The 17,336-nt window shown below is 37.8% G+C and overlaps 1 protein-coding gene across 7 annotated transcripts in view; it reads right to left on the bottom strand.

Annotated features, from left to right (window-relative positions):
* STXBP5 (syntaxin binding protein 5) overlaps window positions 1–17,336 on the bottom strand; it is a 155,148-nt gene that overhangs the window by 112,500 nt on the left and 25,312 nt on the right. The gene's annotated exons all lie outside the window — the stretch shown is intronic.

Here is a 17,336-nt window from a genome sequence, read left to right as displayed (position 1 = left end):
GAGAAGACTCTTGAGAGTCCCCTGGACTGCAAGGAGATCCAACCAGTTCATACTAAAGGAGATCAGTCCTGAATATTCACTGGAAGGACTGATGCTGAAGCTCCAATACTTTGGCCACCTGATGTGAAGAACTCATTGGAAAAGACCCTGATGCTGGGAAAGATTGAAGGTGGAAGGAGAAGGGGATGACAGAGGATGAGATGGTTGGATGGCATCACTGACTCGATGTACATGAGTTTGAGCAACTGCCAGGAGTTGGTGATGGACAGGGAAGCATGGCGTGCTGCAGTCCATGGAGTTGCGAAGAGTTGGACATGACTGAGTGACTGGACTGAAGAAAGCAATCCATGATGGAAATCTAATTTTTTTCAGTAAAAGCAGTCATGAAACAAAGGGGACTGAACAATCATTTCAAAGAGTTCAGATCAAAAGATGTGAAAAATACTGGAAATAAGGTTTCAACAATGAACCAAATATCCCATATGGAAAATACACAGTGATAGCTCCAGAAGACCTCACCTCCACCCACCACACGCTCTCTCTTGCACAGTCTCCCCGACACTAATGCTAGGGTTGGTAGTGTGACTTGCACTGAGCAATGGAACATTAGCTGTTGTGCCATAAGCGGAGATTGAAAAGGACTTGCACATTAGGGCTTGCCCCGTCCTCACACGTTTGGAGCCCAGATCCATGTTATGAAACCCAGGAGAACCTTTTGGAGAAATGGCCCAGTCCATAGCAAGCGTCACCCAACAGACATGTGAGTGAGGCAAGCCTAGATCACCCAAGTCAGTAGAGCAACCACATGAGTGCGGTACATCGACTACAGGAGAAAACAACTCCTGCTAAGCCCAACTCAAGTGGCTGATGCAGAGTATGGTAAGCAAACAAAATAATCATTATTTTAGCCTCTTAAATTTTGGGATGGTTTGATATGCAGGAATAGATAATTGATCTATTACATAATATAATCTATTCAACTAAAATTTTTAGTTGAAAATGAAGTCAAAAACATGGGCAAACCAATTCTTAAAACTCTAGAATTATGTTAAAAAGGCCTCAGGAAAACTTTTTAGGAATGTAAGTGTATTTATCATGAAGCTAAAACATTACCTGTGATTAAAACCAAATTCATAACTATTGTTTTTCATGTACTTTTATCATAAAGATTTTTTTATTTTCAGGTGATAAACATCATAATAAATGACAGTGACTTCAATTTTTACTAGTACCAGGAGACTAAGTTAAGTTTATGTGCTGACATTATTAAGGGAAAAGGTTATACCAAAAATAATTTATAATAATACATATAGTTGAGACCACATGGAAAACATTAAAACTCAGTAAACACTAAGAAAGTTAAATAAGAATGGAATATTAACTTGAGGCTGAAAAGGAACTTTAAAATGAACAAGTTGAGCCAAAAAAATAAAAACTGTGAATGAAACTAATGCATTAGAAATACACAGATAATAAAGTTGAATTCCTTTAGTGTGTCACTAAATGGAGCTGTATTCTAACTCCCTATACTGAACTTACACATAAATATATTTAATGTACACAAAGCATTACTGGGAACACAACAATTTTTATATTTGCTTGAAGAACTTTAAAAAAATGCGCAATATGTTAACTGTTAGGGAGTGATACAAATCTTCTATTCATGATCCTTAGCAGCAATCTGTCAAATACTATGTAGTCAATAAGCACTGTAAGGAAGATTTACTATCACCAATTTTCTTTAACAGGAGAACACACACAGTCTCCTATATTGAAATTAACCACCCATAAAGAAGGGCATAATACACAGATGATTACAACTTTACAATTTAATCCATAGAAAGAAATATGAGCCAATAAGCTCCTCTACATGCTTAGACCAGCATTCGCTCAGCCCAACATGACAAGATATATGTCATCACTTTTACAGTCTTTGCAAATATTACACTATCATGCACCTAATACTCAGCAAATATTCATTAAATGGACAAATGAACTAAAAAAAGTTGTGAGAATTTATTAAGTTAGTTAACAAAACAATCAGATATTCTTGACTTACTCTTTCTCTAGCCTTGTGGCCTGGACCTAATTTAAACCATTACCACCGACTGTTAAATCAATTCCAAGCTGCCCCAAGAGTTATCTTTTCAAAGCCAAGAGAGGTCACAGACACCATTGTCTTGCTTGAAAGACTCTAATGGCTTCCTATCTTCTATCATGATGCTTCTTAGGCAATATTTACTGACACTTTGTGGTATAAATGTCTGAGAAAGGAGGCTATAGTCTGGATTTGGTCAACTGCTACTCAGCATCCTCTTCATATTCTCCTATAGGCCTTCTTGTCTTCGAGATGCTAGAAACCTAAAACTTATATTTGCCAGACTATTCTACAGCTGGAATTGTAGAAGATAGTACGTTTCTACTAACGGAATGTGCTTAAGATTTGTAGGTAGAAGTGAGGAGAAGCCCATTTTTCTGCTGCTGTTTCTGCTGACCAGAATGTTCATGGAAACCTGAGGTCTAAGAGGCACTAAGGGGGTAAGAGCAGCGGAGACTGAACACAGCATTCCAAGATCTGCTCCTGAGATTTACATGGCAGTAGGCAGTTGTATGGTAGTAATAGTAAGTTCTAAAACTTAACAGTTCCAGCACACTTCCAAACATATTATAAACGGTTATATTCTTAAATTAAATTCCTTTATGCTACAAATATCTACAGTGCTTTCTATTCCTATGTTGAACCCTGGCTAACACAGCAAAGAGATGTACCTAATCAGCTACTTATCTATATGATAGTATAAAATGACCAAAAAATACCTACTTAATAATATATCTTGTTCAGACAACATTATTCATTTAATGATTTAAAAGTTGGAAAAAGGTTGAAAATAACTTTCTTATAATTGCATACATGGCTTTACAGGAAGTAGATCCTGTTCATCTTTCCAAAATTTCCCTCTATGGACTATACACCTAACAATGTCTAACAAGATATAGTTCCTGAAACATGTGAGATTGCTTTATTAATCAGAACATCTGAACATAATGGAAATTCCCTTTCCCCTCTGTCATTGTAGAAAATTCCTACTAACCCTACAAATCTGTTCATATGGGGTCCTTTGTAATGTTTTATCTAAAATTCCCCAAACATGGGGATACACCCCTTTTCTGGTTAATTTTAATCTTTATAATTTCATAAGAAAATTTCACTCCATTTATATCAGATTTTCCATTGCATTGTAATTAGCTATCCCATCTCCCTTAGACAATTATAACTTCCATGTCTCTTCAGAATTTATTATAGTATTTGCATGAGTCAGAATCTTAATCATTGTGTATCAAGTGAATTAATGCAAAAGAAAATAAAAAGCAAATGTTATTGGATATTTTTCTTAAATCAATTGTACCTTATACTGTCCTGTTATTAGATGAAAATTTAAGTTTGCATTAATGAACATGGAAATGTTCAAACATTCTCAAAACAGCAGAGTTAGCTGAAAGCAATTTATAAATCTTTCCAAAGGACTTCTTTTCTATTTGTAGTCCCACATATCTTTTCTGATAAACTGTCACAGCTACTTTAGAAAAATCTTCATCATATCTGTAACACAGAAATAAAATGAATAAAAGTTTTGAAAAATAAGCCGCAGAGATCTTTGAAGGTCCTTTTACATTTGTATTGATTTACTATATTCTTTTTTTTTTTTAAAAAAGAAATTTATTTATTTTAGTTGGGGGCTAATTACTTTACAATATTGTAGTAGTTTTTGCCATACATTGACATGAATCAGCCATGGGTTTACATGTGTTCCCCTTCCTGGACCCCCCTCCCACCTCCCGCCCCATCCCATCCCTCTGGGTCATCCCATTGCCCCAGCCCTGAGCATTTGTCTCATGTATCGAACATGGAATGGTGTTCTGTTTCACATATGATAATACACATGTTTCAATGCTATTCTCCCAGAACGTCCCACCCTCACATTCTCCCTCAGAGTCCATAAGACTGTTCTATGATTTACTATATTCTTTATCAATTACATCTCAATTTTTACAAAACATTTAAGAACTTGGAAATATGTCCAAATTAATCATGGTATTAATAACCCTTCCTGTGAAATGAGACCTTAACCTCATCAATGGATGTCAAAAAACTGAGCATCAGTTAGTAAAACAGTGACTATCAAATAGGAAAACAGTATATGTCAACTACAGAAATAACAAACAACATCTGAAAATAACTATTCCTTATTGTATGGAGGGTTTCTGGGTTTCTTACAGTTCTGTTTTTAATAGTATTAATCACCTTTAGGAATGAAGGTGTCAAAAGTATTATTATATAACAAACGGTATGATAAACAAAAGCTATCTGGTACTCATGAGAAGAACTGGCTCATTGGAAAAGACCCTGATGCTGGAAAAGATTGGGGGCAGGAGGAGAAGGAGGTGACAAAGGATGAGACGGTTGGATGGCATCACCAACTCAATGGACAAGACTTTTAGGAAAATGAGAGATAGTGAAGGACAGGAAAGCATGGCATGCTGCAGTCCTTGGGGTAGCAAAAAGTCGGACACAACTTAGTGAATGAACAACTCATGTGCAACTGTTAACTATACTTTTCCATTTCTATATTAGATTACTTAAACAGTAAAGGGCATACTCTAAATATCTCCAGTCTATGGCTTGATTACTGAAGAAGTTTCTTTCTCTCTCTATATATACACACACACAAAAGTGCATAAATATTATATAAATATATATATATGCATACACATGTGCATAAATATTATAGAATTGTACATTTATGCAGACTTATCTCAAAAAATTTAATAGTTTTTATTATGTTCATCTTCTCTAAAATTTACTCTCTCTGTAAGTCATAGTAATAGCTGGAAACTGCATATTCTTTCATATTTTTGCTCCATGTTCATAAAATACACATAAGACAACATGAATTTGGAGTGAGGAGGGAGTCATTGTTTTTAAAGAGTACTGTACAAATTGCTCTGAATTTCCTGTTCTTATCCATGTTACGCATCAAAAGAAATGCAAAAAAAGAAAAATGGCTGTCTGAGGAGGCCTTACAGATAGCTGGGAAGAGAAGAGAAGCAAAAAGCAAAGGAGAAAAGGAAAGATATTTCCATCAGAATGCAGAGTTCCAAAGAATAGCAAGGAGAGATAAGAATGCCTTCCTCAGCGATCAATACAAAGAAATAGAGGAAAACAACAGACTGGGAAAGACTAGAGATCTCTTCAAGAAAATTAGAGATACCAAAGGAACATTTTATGCAAAGATAGGCTCGATAAAGGATAGAAATGGTATGGACCTAACAGAAGCAGAAGATATTAAGAAGAGGTGGCAAGAATACACAGAAGAACTGTACAAAAAAGATCTTCATGACCCAAATGATCACAATGGTGTGATCACTCACCTGGAGCCAGACATCCTGGAATGTGAAGTCAAGTGGGCCTTAGAAAGCATCACTACGAACAAAGCTAGTGGAGGTGATGGAATTCCAGTTGAGCTATTTCAAATCCTGAAAGATGATGCTGTGAAAGTGCTGCACTCGATATGCCAGCAAATTTGGAAAACTCAGCAGTGGCCACAGGACTGGAAAAGGTCAGTTTTCGTTCCAATCCCAAAGAAAGGCAATGCCAAAGAATGCTCAAACTACCACACAACTGCACTCATCTCACATGCTAGTAAAGTAATGCTCAAAATTCTCCAAGCCAGGCTTCAGCAATACGTGAACTGTGAACGTCCAGATGTTCAAGCTGGTTTTAGAAAAGGCAGAGGAACCAGAGATCAAAGTGCCAACATCCACTGGATCATCGAAAAAGCAAAAGAGTTCCAGAAAAACATCTATTTCTGCTTTATTGACTATGCCAAAGCCTTTGACTATGTGGATCACAATAAACTGTGGAAAAGTCTGAAAGAGATGGGAATACCAGACCATCTGACCTGTCTCTTGAGAAATCTGTATGCAGGTCAGGAAGCAACAGTTAGAACTGGACATGGAACAACAGACTGGTTCCAAATAGGAAAAGGAGTCCGTCAAGGCTGTATATTGTCACCCTGCTTATTTAACTCATATGCAGAGTACCTCATGAGAAACACTGGGCTGGAAGAAAAACAAGCTGGAATCAAGGTTGCCGGGAGAAATACCAATAACCTCAGATATGCGGATGACACCACCCTTATGGCAGAAAGTGAAGAAGAACTAAAGAGCCTCTTGATGAAAGTGAAAGAGGAGAGTGAAAAAAAGTTGGCTTAAAGCTCAACGTTCAGAAAACTAAGATCATGGCATCTGGTCCCATCACTTCATGGGAAATAGATGGGGAAACAGTGGAAACAGTGTCAGACTTTATTTTGGGGCTCCAGAATCACTGCTGATGGTGATTGCAGCCATGAAATTAAAAGATGCTTACTCCTTGGAAGGAAGGTTATGACCAACCTAGATAGCATATTTAAAAGCAGAGACATTACTTTGCCAACAAAGGTCCATCTAGTCAAGGCTATGGTTTTTCCAGTGGTCATGTATGGATGTGAGAGTTGGACGGTGAAGAAGGCTGAGCGCCACAGAATTGATGCTTTTGAACTGTGGTGTTGGAGAAGACTCTTGAGAGTCCCCTGGACTGCAAGGAGATTCAACCAGTCCATCCTAAAGGAGATCAGTCCTGGGTGTTCATTGGAAGGACTGATGTTGAAGCTGAAACTCCAATACTTCGGCCACCTCATGCGAAGAGTTTACTCATTGGAAAAGATCCTAATGCTGGGAAGGTTTGGGGGCAGGAGAAGAAGGGGACGACAGAGGATGAGATGGTTGGATGGCATTACTGACTCGATCGACATGGGTTTGGGTAGACTCCGGGAGTTGGTGATGGACAGAGAGGCCTGGCGTGCTGCAATTCCTGGGGTCGCAAAGAGTCGGACACGACTGAGCAACTGAAGTGAAGTGATCCATCAGTACCTGGTGAATGAGGTTTGTCTTTTAACTTCACGGTAAGTGTGTTGTTCGGAACTTTTAATCCTTTCATTTTTAGCTTGTGTTTTTTATTTATGCTATTTAAGCACACCTTGCTCAGGTCTTACAGACATTACCTGTGATTTTCTTTAAAGTTTTACATTTTATTTGTTCATTTTGCATTTAGGTTTTTAACTGGCATGCAATTTATTTTAGTCATGAAGTAGGGACCACTTTTCCCCCTTTAGATAAAAGCCATCACAGCATCTTTTGTTTACTGCAGCATCTTTTTGCAATGACACCTTTGTCATGTATCAAGCATGTGTGTATCTTTCTTTCTTTTCATATACAAATTTCTGGAGTCCATTTACTGTGTTTTGATTCATCTGTCTTCCCCTTATAATTACTGAACCATTTTAATCCATACTTTTATGATTTTTGACATTTAACAAATAAGCCCTATTATCTCATATTTCTTTTTCAAAACTGTCCTGGTTGCTCTGAGACTTTCTTTTTTCCAAATGTACTGCAGATCACCTTATTAAGTCCGATGAGCAATGCTGCTAAAATTCTGATTCAAACAGTACTGAATTTATAGATATGGAGATGAGTGACATTTTAAAACTTGACTATTCCTTAGTGTGAAGCTTTCTGTTTGTTAAAACTTTTCTTTTATTCCTGGAATAAAGTTTTTATTTTTGCCAGTGGTATTTCTATAAACGCTGTAAACTTTGTTGCATGATCTGTGCTTTTCTTCCCTATTTCCTTTCATTTACTTTCAAACTTTGTGTCATTATGTTTTAGGTATATATTTTATTAACAGCTTAACAGCTATATTTTGTTGTTTTTAAATCCAGTCTCAAAATCCCGAACTTTCAGTAGTTGATTTAGTTGAATACTAAATGATTCTGATTACTGATTTAGTTGAGCCAATTTTTTTTCTTAAACATCTGTTTTTCTAACATTTTATCTCTTTTCCTGACCCCTATTTATTTTCTTCATTTCCTTCTCTAATGGTTTTAATACTATACATTTTCTATTTTAGCAGTAACTTTTACATATCTAAGACACATGTAACTTCATAGCTTTCCAACAAAGTCTAAAAGATTGAGTACTTGTGGGGGCTTAGTGTCAGATAAGCATTAAATTTTTTGAGTTCTTTCCGAGCTGACAGTGTTACAATACAGCTCATTAGGTATTTCTAATTCTACTGGTTAGGCTGAAAGGGCTTACTCTTGACACAGATATTTTAACTTCAAAAAATTTTCTTCACTTATGCCTCCGATCACTACTCCTCTTCTCATTGTTCTGTTTTCTTCTGTCTTCTCCATCATAAAATTCCAAAACTTAGTGTTAGGAAATCTATTAATGTCACAGATTAAATCCACACGGAGAAGGGAGGTGAAAATCACATGGTCATCTAAAAATATGTTATAAAGGCATTAAAATAAAATGCAACTTCCATAGAAGTGCTAGTTGCTCAGTCATGTCCAACTCTTTGCAATCCCATGGACTGTAGCCCACCAGGCTCCTCTGTTCAAGGAATTTTCCAGGTAAGAATACTGAAGTGGATTGTCATTCCCTTCTCCAGAGGATCTTCCCAACCCACGGATTAAACCCATGTCTCTTGCACTGCAGGTGGATTCTTTAACTTCCATAATTGACAACCAATTCTTAAGGGGAAAATCTCTTATCTTAAATCAACATCCTATATTATGCTAACAATAAAACTCTAGAAGCAGTACTATTATAATTATTAAAAAGAAAAAGCTACTTGCTATCAACAATATCATTGAACACTGTCCTGAAAATTCTTGCTAATACAATAAGGCAGAAAAATGAAAAATAAAACCATCTTCATTTTGAAAATCACTGCCAGATTATTACAGATTGAAGTGTGCTTTAACTCCCAGGCATGCTGGTTTAGGAAAAAGAAATACACCGCTCAAAGCTCTATTCTCCCCTTTCACTCTTTTTACAAAAAAAGAAAAAAATGTAAAAGCTTTGCTATGGACCTATGGACCAAATAGCCCTTGAAGGATAATTAAACAACCCTAGCAAGTTTTGGATTAGTGGGAGGAATAAAGATTATATCAAGTTAGCCTGGAGCAAACACTCCTGTTTTTTTCATGAAGACTCTCCCTGTTGGAACCTATCTCCCACACAGTAACAGTGTGTGGAGGGTCATGCCTTCAAGAGAAAAGAGATTCCTCTGTTTCTGCAAAGGCAATGAGGTAAGAATCAAACATTTTTTGAGTATTTACTGAATATCAGGCATTGAGACTGCTGCTGAGAAAAAAAGAAGGAAAATACATACAATTTATTTTCTAATTGAGAAGACAATTAAGAAACCAAGGCCATAAGAGTAAGTTTGGAGTTCCCTGGTGGCTCACTGTAAAGAATCAGCCTGCCCATGCAGGAGACACAGGAGATGTGGGTTCAATCCCTGGGTCGGGAATACCCCTGGAGAAGGAAAGGGCAAAATACTCGGGTATTCTTGAAGAATCCCCACGGACAGAGGAGCCTGGTGGGCCACCATCCATGGTGTTGCAAAGAGTCGAACACGACTTAATGACAACAGCAATGGTTTGTGCTGTTTTAGGGAAAGAGCACCATACTATGCGGAAATACAAAACCCAGACTTGGGAACTTACAGAAAAACCTGTAAAGAAAATGACAAGACTTTAAAGATGAATAGGCATTGGTGAGCCATGGAAAGATAATCGTAGGTGATTTTTGAGCAGGGAGGTCAGCTCATACAAATAAGCATAAGAGAGGATAATTTATTAAAAAGTTGAAAAATCAGGGTGGCTGGATTATAATGTATAAAGAGAGGGAGAAATGTAGTGAAATGAAACTACAGTGAGTAAAAAGAAGGGTTGCAGATCTTGCAAGACCTTTTAGGGCATGCTGAGTAGAAGTTTCAACTTCATTTTGAAGGCAATGGAAAGTATCGTGGACACGGGTTGTTTACCTACCTACCATCCACTCTTCAGTACATTCCTTTCTAACACTAGTCAGAGGTTCATCAGTGTGACCATATCTTCCTCAAGTTACCCACATACTCTGGGAGACACTTAGCTGAACTGAATTCCACAGACAAGGCAAATCAACTGGGTAATTCCACTCACTTGTTGTCATTTTCAGTCAGATAATCCAAGCCTAAAACCAATCAGATAAATTTCCTGTATGAAGGGCAACTAATTTGGGATCTCAACTACATTTGCAAAATTCCTTCATGGCAGTATATTTTGATTAGAATTGAATAATTAGGAGAAGGTGTGTGTTTACCAAAGAGTGAAAATCTTGGAGGCCATATTAGAATTCTGCCTCTAATCGTCTGTCCTTCAACCTCCAAAGATTCATCCCTTCGAAATGCAATACATTCACCTATCTCAATATTCCCAAAGTCTCAACCAATTACTGCATTAATTCAACTTCAAAATCTCATCCAAACATCAGCTCAAAAATTCAAATCTTATCATCTAAATTTGTAGCAGATGAGGGTCCTGAGTGTAACTATTCAGTCTTGATGTTGGGCACAATTCTACTTCATCTGAAATTAAAGAGACCAATTATCTGCCTCCAACATCTCAAGCACTCATGGCTGAACAGGCATAGCATAACAATTGAAGGAATTCCTGTCCAAAATGGGGGGAAGGGGAAGGTGAAAATGAGTCCATAACATTTCTGAAGTCCAACTGGCCAAATGTTGGATTTTTCTTAATTAAGCTTCAAGGCCTGGGAATAAGCCTCCGTGTTCTGCCCTCTTAATCATCCTTTCTGATGAAAGGTAGCACTTGTTTACAGCCAAGTACTTTTGCTGTAGCCTCCTTTCATTCTGTACTCTCTTTAAGTACAAGCTGGCAATATTTCTTTTATACAATTTTCTCAAGAAAGTTGTGGACTTGAATACATTTCACTGGGTTTCTGCATTAGAAAAAGTCATACCCACAAATCTTCTGGAGGCAATACCTTCTCTATCTAGGCTCCTGCTGAGAGGGCCCAAGAATGATACTCAAACTTCCTACAGGCTGTCTAGTTTGGTTGAGAAGGTCTATAAGGCAACTTTCAATCTCTTAAAAGAGCTCTTTATGTAATTAAATACTGTGACCTTTTGTTCTACAGAAGCTTTTCAGTGAAAAGTTGTTCAGCCACATCCTCAGGTTTTTCCCTATGCCACACTTTCAGAAGCAGTCTTGTGCCAAATAGATCAGGGTTAGGAATTTCCCAAATCAAGTCCTAGTTCGTTTAAAAATTCTTTCTCTCAATTTATTCCTCTCCTCTTGCATTTTACTATAAAGCAGCAAGAAAAAGTCAGATCACACCTCTAAGCCTTTCCTTGGAAATTTTCTTCAGCTAAATTACACAAGTTAACATTTAAACATTGTACAAAGAGACACTTTTCTGTTAAGCTTTCTGCTGCTATAGAACAAGGAACTTCTTCCTTCAGTTTCCAAAATCATGTTCCTCTCTTCCTTCTGAGCTCTCTCTGGCAGCAGTTTCTGAGTCCAGAGTCCTACAAACAGCCAGTCAAAGCAGTTAAAGCTTTTCTATCATGTTTCCCCAAATTCTTCCAACCTCTACCTACTGCTTGATTCCAAAGTGATTTCTACATTTTTAGGTATTTGTTACAGGGATTCTCTCCTTCTATATCTTTTTTGCATCTGCGTGCATGCATGCTCAGTCATGTCTGACTTTTTGTGATCCCATGGACTGCAGCCCGCCAGGCATCTCTGTCCATGGCATTTCCCAGGCAAGAATACTAGAGAGGGTTGCTATTTCCTTCTCCAGGGGATCGTCCTGACCCAAGGATTGAACCTGAGTCTCTTGTGTCTCCTGCACTGGAAATGGATTTTTTACCACTGTCACTTGAGTACATTACAAACCCCTGGTACAAGTAGATCAGTCTCTGGCTGCCTCAATTTCCTTGTCAGAATTCCTTAGTTATAAATTTACTCTAGGAAGTTATCCAACACTTCCTGACTTTTATAGTCTCAAGGTCACCAGTCCACAACAGTTTTTTCTCTGAACACTGAGAATGTCTGTTCCCTTTTTAAATTTTGTCTCAGTGTGTGGTTCTCTACATTGAGAATTCCCAAGGTGACTCATCATTTCCATATGAGCAAGCAATTCTCTCTGAGGACTAGAATTAGGTCCAGAGTGGTAGATTTCTCTGCCTGCCTTCGTAACAGGTCTGGCTTTCATTACATTTCTTTGTTCTAGTTCTGAATTTCCTCTCACCAAATTGCTCTCAAATCTAATGCATGTATACTTTTCATTAAGCTGCTTTCAAAGAAAATATTTTGCTGATATTTTGCAATTACCACAAAAACTGTAATTCCAGGTACAGAATCTGTTCCAATATTACGATATTTTTCTCATTAAATATGTGCAATGAATTAATTTAAAGTATTTGCAAGACCTCTAGAGACTTTGAGGGCTGATACCTAGCCAAATTTTCTTTTATAGCTATGCCTTGTTCTTGTGCAAACTAAGCAAATTTTAAGCCTCATAAATATGCAAAGAACAGTATGTAGGTAATATTATAATAAGAATATAATGAGACAAATTAGTTTTTGTCACTACATTATTTTATTGATGCTCTTAAGAAAATCCGACGCTATGGCAGCAGTCAGTTCCTAAAGTATTACAGGCATCAACTCTCTCTACGGCTATGTTGGTATCTGAATGGGTTACTTTATTATTGGTTATTTTTTTTTTTTCTTTAGAGGACTTTGGTCACTGATGCTCCATTGATAACTGCTAAGATGAAATTTTGATTATTAATGGATTATCAATTCATATATTATTATATTTTCCTAACCATCAGTTTAGAATGAATGCTTATTTTCTAAAAATATATATCATCAAATGGAAAAGCTTTAAATCGGAGAGTAAACTGTGAATCAGAGTGTTAGAATAAAAGAAAATATATCTTTAAGACAAATATTTTAGTTTCAATATAAAGACTTGGCTATTGAGGTGTCTAATATATTTATGGAGAAAAATTCTAGCGTTTGAGATTTCACTAAAAGAATAGCAGATCCTACATAAGAAAGCATAGATATATAATTTATTCTTTAATCTTGATATGTTTCATATATTGTTATTTCAAAACCATTATGCAAAAATTTAATGTAGTTAAGAATATTGGTCATGCTCATATATACACTACCATGTGTAAAATAAACAGTGGGAACCTGCTCTATAGCAGAGGGAACTCAACTTGGTGCTCTGTGATGACCTAGAGGAGTGAGGTAGGGGATAAATGGGAGAGAAGTTTTAGAAGGAGGGACATATATAGACATACAGGCTATTTACTTTGTTGTACAGAAGAAACTAACACAACATTGTAAATCAATTATACTCCAATAAAAACTTTAAAAAAGAACCCTGGTCATGACAGTTCAAGGTGATGAAAAAAGATCAGCAGACAGTTGTAGTTAATTATAAACCCACAACTTTCTCCCAATTAAACTTTCTTTACAAGAAAAAAGAAACATAGAAGCTAAATTGAACATATTCTGATAAGGCAACTTCCAGATAGAATTTTACTTGTCAAATTCAAAGTTTCTACCAAAACCAACAAACAAAGCAGTGATGTAATGTCTAAATTCATATAGTTAAACCAGAATTTGAGACTTCAATTTCTACATTTTTTTTCTTAATCATAAAAGTGAAATCTTATCAAAATATCCACATTATGTGGTTGCTTAACACAATTGAACTGTGCATCTAAAAATGGTTAAGATAGTAAATTTTATGTTATGTATATTGTAGCACAGTCCATGGAGTCGAATAAGAACCAGACATAACTTAGCGAACAACATATTATAGCGTAATTTCAAAAAGTTAAAACCAGAAAAAATCACATTATGAAAAATTACAATTAAACCATTGTAATTCCTATGTAAGTTTCTACTAAAATAAGAAAATTTAACTATTTATTAAAATAAGACTATATTACAATAAAAACTTTGAAGCATTTAACAATTGTTCAGACTTATAAAACAGACATAAAATTTTCATACTTTTGCTGCCTTTCCTAGTTTCAGAATAAAAATACATAGCATAAAGATGAAATAGAGTAACTTAACTATTAGCCCAAATCCATCATGGAATGAGGGGAAAATTAACTACGTTACTGCTTATTGTACTTCAATGTCAATAATAAAAATCAGCAGCATGGTAGTTATAAGTATTCATAAATATTCCAGCTCTTTTTCTTCTAGTTTAGATGAGTAAAACTAGGGATGGCCATGTGCTTTGCTCTGGCCCAAGAAATGAGAATGGAAGAGATATATATCACGTTCAGGCAGAAGTTTTAAGAGCCAAGAGTGCTTCTCCATATTATTTTTCTCTTCACTACACTGACTGGTAATGCTGTAAAGACTGGCTGTTCCTCAGCCAAGATTCTGGAATAAAAATGATAATGATAATAAAGTGTGTTCCAGCAAATCCACAAAGAACATATAGCATAAGTAAAAATGAACTGTTTTTTAGTTCTAAAAACTAAGATTTAGTTTTAACTCTAAGATTTTTTTGAATTTTTTAACTCTAAGATTTTTACAGTATTTTATAATACCAGACTATCCTGACTGATACGGATATAAAAACGGAATGCAAAGCAGTTGTATAAAGACAAGTATGGATGCCTGCAAATGAGGGAGATGGAAGGACGGGCAGGAAATGATAGGATTCCATCCCTCCTCCTGCCTGGGGCAGCTGCTCCTACAGAAGCTTCCACCAGAGCAGAGATGACAGGGAATTATGAAAAGTCAAAAGTCGTAAATGACAGAGTTCAGGGTGAGGGGCAGAATAAGGCTTACCACCACGAGCGGGTTCCTATGGCTGGGGGAAAGCCTCTACTATGCCTTCCTCTCCCCATTTGGAACCAGATGCTGCAGGATAGTAGACTCCCAAATGCCACCTCGCCCCTTCCTACCATTTGAGGAAATCTGAACTTTAGTCTCAAGAGAACACAACAAAGTTCTACCGTGAGGCATTGGGCCCATTTCTCAGCACTGAGATACAACAGCTGCTATAGAAGTCTGTGGCCATCCTAGAGGATTTCATCCAAAGAGAACATTCAAGAACCAAGCTACCCATGCTACAGTGTCTTGCTTTTTGTTGTCCTAATAAAGGCCCTGGCTCAGGAAGATCCCCTGGAGATGGGCATGGCGACCCACTCCAGTATTCTTGCCTGGAGAATCCCCATGGACAGAGAAGCCTGGCCAGCTACAGTCCATGGGGTTGCATAGTGTCAGACACAACTGAGCAACTAAGCACAGCACAGTAAAGGCTGAGGGGAAGCTGAACTTTGATCAGAACCAACTAGTTTCTACTGGTGAGGGGGGTAGAGTATATTACAGAACTGAAAATTGGGAACTCCATCAGGTGATTTGATTTGTAACTTTTAGGATCACCTCATACAATTGTATCGGCTGCACCCTGCACAATGGCATCCCACTAAGGAGGGGAATGGTGGACTCTGGAGTTGTATCCACCAAAAAGGGCTACTTTTTAGTATTTCACACAAAGGTGCCATCCATTTGTCAATATATGTGCCTATAGGCACCTTATAGACTAGCTTATGGCTCCTTATCCACATTTATCAGAATTTTTTGGAGACCAACCTTAGGGGTACTACAGAGGAGGCTTTACTACATACCAGACAATCATGGGACTTTGACCACTCTGGGACTCCTTAAGGCCTGATCCTTCCTACATGAAGATTACCATGATAACCTGTAGTGTATGTTTGTGAACTTGGATGACATACTGCCACATTCCTGTGTCCCAGAGAGCAACATGGGCATGCCACTGGTAAATGAATTATCAGAGGTATTCTTCTACTTGAATTCTACATCCTGGAAGAATCCCTTCAGTGGGTGGTGGATTAACAGAACTTGCACAGCACCCCACAGTGATCAAATGATATCACTTTGATGTGCCAGAGTGCAGGCTTTTGTGAACTTTGACACTATTGATGTTTTGGACCAGATAATTCTCTGTTATGGGGGACTGTCTTGTTCATTTTAATATGCTGACAGTAACCATGGTTTTATCCACTAGATAACAGTAGCACTGCTCACCCAACCCAATTCAAGTGCACAAAAAATGTCTCCAGACAGTATCAAATGCCCTCTGGAGGGTAAAAATGCACCAGGTTGACAACAACTCTGATATACCTACACTTCCAATGCCAGTAGGTTCTTTGAGACTGACACCAAGAAGATGAGCACTAAGATGCCCACCACTATCTTCACCAGCCCAGTGGCATTTGAGGCTGATGGAGGGCCTCTTCTGAGATCCCACTGGCAAACAGACTAAGAAACTCTGCCCAGCAAGTTGATAGGCTCGCTCTATTCCCATTGGGTGGAAAAGAACTGAACCTTGACTTTTTCCTTGCTCTTTCTCTCTTATCTCATTGCTCCCTCCTTCCATAAACTCCTCTACCATGTTTGCCCCTTTCCTAGTGGTAGAACCATGATTCCAAGCCATTTAGGGATTTATCTTCCCAAACAAGATGTAGCCCAATAGCTAACTGCTACTGACCACCTGCCAGCTCTGGTCTGGCATACAGTGCCGACATGCTCTGGTGTTGGCTAGAAAAGTCTATGCTATATTCCCAGCAGCCTCTTTAGCTTGTCTAATTTGGAAGGCCACTGTGGGCAGAAGCCCAAATTCACAAACAGATTTATCAGTTTATATAACCTGAATGGATTGATATTTATCAAGGCAGGGACATGGCCTGATTCCTGGACATGGACTGGGGAGCCTAATGCCTACCTTCTCACAGACATGGCCTGATACTAACTCCACTGCATTCAGATGCTAGCTAAATTCAGATTTCTTAACCTTAACATACACACACATGCACATATATACATAAACACAGATATACATATATATATTTACATATACATATACGGGCTTCCCTGGTAGCTCAAGTGGTAAAGAATCTGCCTGCAATGCAGGAGACCCCGGTTCTATTCCTGGGTCAGAAAGATCCCCTGGAGAAGGGACAGGCTACCCACTCCCGTATTCTTGGGCTTCTCTGGTGGCTCAGATGGTAAAGAATCCTCCTGCAATGTGGGAGACCTGGGTTCGATCCCTGGGTTGGGAAGGTCCCCTGGAGTAGGGCATGGCAACCCACTCCTGTATTCTTGCCTGGAGAATCCCCATGGATAGAGGAGCCTGGTGGGCTACAGTCAATGGGTCACAAAGAGTCTGACACAACTGAGCAACTAAGCACAGCATAGCAAATACACATATACACACCAAAAAAATATACCTCATAAACAACGGGGAGGGGGGACTGTATTCCTTATGCATAGTTCATGCCAAAGTTAAGTTCCACATGAATC

The sequence above is a fragment of the Giraffa tippelskirchi genome, chromosome 9, assembly GCF_054371585.1.
Source record: "Giraffa tippelskirchi isolate mGirTip1 chromosome 9, T2T-mGirTip1v1.2.pri, whole genome shotgun sequence".
Classification (NCBI taxonomy): Eukaryota; Metazoa; Chordata; class Mammalia; order Artiodactyla; family Giraffidae; genus Giraffa; species Giraffa tippelskirchi.
This window is presented reverse-complemented; position numbering and strand designations above follow the sequence as displayed.